Raw genomic sequence first — 4,475 nt, forward strand, 5'->3', positions numbered from 1 at the left:
AACTTGATTTAAAGAAGTAACATATGAGCTGGCGTGTTGAAAAAGCAGAGAAAGAACTTACGTTGCAATGAAGAAGAAAAAGAGAAAACTCATTATATATTGAGCATTTGTTAGTGTTAGGGACTGGGGGAGGTACTTCTGGCATAGTCATTAATTTCAAGAAGAACTTGCGAAGTTACTACAATTAAGATCTTTGAGAGGTTCCAGTGTGGCTCAGTTGGTTAAGCATCTGACTCTTGGTTTTGGCTCATGTCATGCTTTCATGGTTTGTGAGTTCAAGACCCACATTGAGCTCCATGCTGGCAGTGTGAAGCCTGCCTGGGATTCTCTGTCTCCCTCTGCCCCTCCCCCACCTACTGTCTCTCAAAAATAAATAAATAAACATAAAAATTTTTTAAAAAACAATTAAGATTTTGATATGTGAATCAGAAAGCACATATAACTTCTAAGTGGCATAGTTTGGATTTGAGTACAAGCCAATAGCCCATGTTTTTTAAATATTCTGAATCTTAATTCTTATTTTTTTTCAACAAGCCTGGAAAATGATTTTTGATTGTTAATTGTTAACTTAAAATATACTGAAAGATATTTTAATTTCATACCAAGCTTTCAACACAATAATCGCATCTCCAGCATGAATGTTCAAGGAATGAAACTATCTGTGTATTCTGTCCCTCTAGGGATTATAACCACAGTGTCTGCCAGATTTATAACAAGACATGCTAACTTAGTTAGACAAAACATTCTGTAAAGTTCTTACAACATTCTTATTTCTAAGTAATTTACTTGGAACCTACTAAGAATTTATTAGATTGTGATGTGAGCTTGAAATCAGAGCAAAGATATTTATGAGGCCTTTCTAAGCTAAAGTGGGTAAAACAGTTGCTCTCTCATTCTCTTTTGCTCTCACCACTAGAGGCCTGGTCATTCTTCAGGGGCTTCCTCACTGCTGTGGTTGAAATATCTCTCGTGTCCTCTCATCATACATATAGGCATATATACATATAGACATACATATAGGCATCATCAACTCATATAAAATCGTATAAAAATAAAAGCCAGGGTGTAATGGGCACATGATTCAGAATGGAGAGAGCGAAGTTTGAATGATAAAAATGGAGGACTCAGGGAAAGCACACAAAAGTGATTAAGTCCTAAGTTATTGTCATTGTTCCAATATTCAGATATATGACCCTTTTTTTTACTATAGACAATAGAGATAGATAGATAATAGATAGATGATAGATAGATAGATAGATAGATAGATAGTAGATAGTTAGATATCAGCCTGCATGAAATAAGGATGAATGTAAGTAGAATTAATCGAATTCTGTGAACTTAAAATCCACCAAAATAAAAGTAAAAAATGGAAAAATTAATTAATTAAATATTAGTAGAACAATTTCCAAAGATTACTGCCTGAATGTCATGACTGTAATTTGAGCCTTCCTGAATTACTTAGCCTACAGAAGTACATAAACTCTTGGTTATGACGCAGATTGCTAATAACTTCTGTGGTGTCAGATTTGCCTAATTTTTAATGTTTGTGTTTTTTTTTACAGTGTTGCCTAGTCTCCAAATTCTTGGGAAGATAGAGCAATGTTAATATCACTAACACCAGCGATACTCTCTGCTGTGTCAGTTGGAAAGACTGATCAATGATCAGAATAAAAAAAAAAGAGAAGAAAATAATGCCAGCCTTATTCATGTAGTTTAATGAGATGCATGATCTCTTTAGTCTTAGAGACAGTTATATTCTACTGAGGAGATAGATACGTCAGGATCTCAGAAGCTATTATTATTAAAAATCCCCCCTTATTCAGATTTCAGGACTACCATGCGATTCCTGAAAAACATGTCAACCTTAACACAAGTCCATCGCAAGAAAGTATATTAATCAGACCAGAAGTAAGTAATACTCCTCATTGCAAAATTATAAATTGACCTTTGAACTTTTCTATCAGCTTCTGAGAGCTCCGGTTAAGTCAGTCTACCTCTAATAAACAGATCCAGCTCCATTGTGCTGGCAAAAGCTGATTTCTGCCTCAAGTTTCCATATCGGGTTGAGGACATTTTGCCAGAGTAAAGTTGTCCATCCTGTGATGCCTCCTGGCTGACAGCCAACCTACTTCTCTGGATGACAGTCTGACTTCCCCTGCTCTTCCTATTCGCACTTCAACAGGTTCTACTTGATTGAAGTGCCCCCTCAAGCCAGCACAAATGGAGATAACTCTCTTAATTAGAGTTCTCAGTATGTGACGGAAAACCCTCTGTGAAGACACCAATCACAAACTTGCAAAGAAAAAGCAAATCGGATAATGCCTGCTTTGCACTCTGGACTTCTCCGCTCTTTCCTTCTGTCTTCTTTCACCTTGCCTGTTTGGACACTGTAATTTCAGACTCGGATTTTGCCTCCCCTTAAACTCAATGAAAGCAATCATAGCAAAGCACAAGTGAAAAGACTAAGGATTGCACTTTTCAATTGCAGCCCCAACATTTGACGGCACTTGAATTAGGGGAGACTTTCTATTGGTTAAGTACTGGTTTTATTATTAGTTACTCAAAAATGAAGCCTTTTCCAAATATATGAAACAATATCCAACATCTTGAGTAAATTGGCAAAACTACTCAGCTAGTTTGTAACAAATATGCTGACACACAAGGAAAAATAATGCATTTTACTAATTGAATCAATGAGGCATTTTTAAGGAGTGAAAATATCCATAAATTGATATATTACTACTTGTGTCCATATAAATTGGTTTACTGAAAAATATTACTAGTCCATCATGTGAAGATGGCAGAAACACTTTTATACATATTTCTAATTTTACAAAGTAATTAGTGTGTGTGTGTGTGTGTGTGTGTGTGTGTGTGTGGTACCCGTGTGTGTAAATTTTGTATATATTCAGAGGAGAAACAAGGTAATTCTCTGCTTTCTTGCTTTAGCTTTTGTACTTTACACAAGTGTCCTTTTCATGGTGTATTTAATGCCACATTTTCTACATTTTTGTATTTTTTGTTAGTGATTTTGCTGCTTAAAATGAAACCCATGCGTAGTGCTGAAGTGTTGTCTAGCATCTTTCTCTAAGCTCAAGAAAGCTGTGACGTGCCTTATGGAGAAATGTGTGTTCAATAAACTTAATTTACACATGAGTTATGGTGCCACTGGCCATGAGTTCAATGTAAATGAACCAAATGTGTGTGTGTGAGTGCGCGCGCATCTAAACAGAAACACGTACAAAACAAGTTTACTCATTGATTGGTTGTCAAAGTTATGACCAGAGGTTCCCAGGAAGTTAACCCTGTATTTCACCCAGAAGCAATGGTTGAATATTCACTAATTCAGTGTTTGCAGGAACTTTTTGGAACAAAACTACTGTGAATAATGAGATTCAACTCTATTCTGTGTTCTAAATACATTTAGTATTTATTTGAATACATTACCCAATTAACAACATATGATTTCATTGGCACAAATTAGATAGGGTAAAAATACAACAATATAGTGCTGCAATGTAAACTGCTTGTTATAGATTGTCTTAAGGTCAACTTTGCTGCAACCCTTTTCACTGACCTGTGTACCAAGAACCGGCCCCTTCTCAGCTTTGTAAATCTCCTCCCTCTGGCTAAACCTGATTCTAGGAAGAAAGGGCATCTGATTCAAGAAAGATCAGAAGAAATTGATACTTAGAAATTAACTAGTTCCTGTGGATTATGAAACATAATATTAAGAATTTGAATTTGCTGGTGTCTCTAGAATTTACTTACATTTAGAACCATATCAGTTATGACCAAGCTTATTACAGTGTTATTTCTTGGACTGATGATAAATTTCTTCTAAAGGTTTATATTCAATCACAACTTCAGATATTCTAATGGACACAGAGTTATGTTCTTTTGAGCAAAACTCCCTGACTTAAATCATTACTTTATTCTGTCAAGAAATTTGGTTTTGCACCAAACTTCTTTAAGTAAATAATAAGTCTTAACAAAATCTGAGTCTTTGGTTATGTGGTATTTAAATTCTAATAAAGTTGATTTTGAATTTCTCATTTAAGCTTTGCGCAGTGGCAGTATCATAGCCAATGAGGTTTATCCGAGGTGCAATTATTGCTAATTGAGTTTCTCATTTAAAAGTTTGGTTTAGAAGAAATCCAATGTTTACTCTTTTGATATTTCATGATTTAAAGAAATCTAAAACAAATGTGTAATTATGAAAAAAGTTTCTAGAAACTGCTATTTTCCACACAGGGTAAGTAAGGTAGACTATCTTAGCTACAGCTTCTCAAATATGAAATGGAAAGGAAAAGGTATCACCTAATTACACCAAAATATTGATGTTTGCAGTAAATTAAGTAAGAGAAATATGATATAATGTAATCATTACTTGGTATTGTCAGGTGCTTAACTCTGGGTAAAGTGTTGACAGTATAATTGATGAAAATCTTTGGCTTGTTCATATATCCATCATA

At 34.8% G+C, this 4,475-nt stretch overlaps 1 non-coding gene across 1 annotated transcript; it reads left to right on the forward strand.

Moving 5' to 3' along the window:
- Window positions 1–4,059: 4,059 nt before the first annotated feature.
- Window positions 4,060–4,196, forward strand: LOC120242499. Its single transcript, XR_005531097.1, has one exon. It is a non-coding gene; the product is annotated as a U4 spliceosomal RNA (small nuclear RNA).
- Window positions 4,197–4,475: the final 279 nt, after the last annotated feature.

Source organism: Hyaena hyaena, unplaced genomic scaffold (assembly GCF_003009895.1).
Source record: "Hyaena hyaena isolate Hyena2069 unplaced genomic scaffold, ASM300989v1 scaffold_309, whole genome shotgun sequence".
NCBI classification, from domain to species: domain Eukaryota; kingdom Metazoa; phylum Chordata; class Mammalia; order Carnivora; family Hyaenidae; genus Hyaena; species Hyaena hyaena.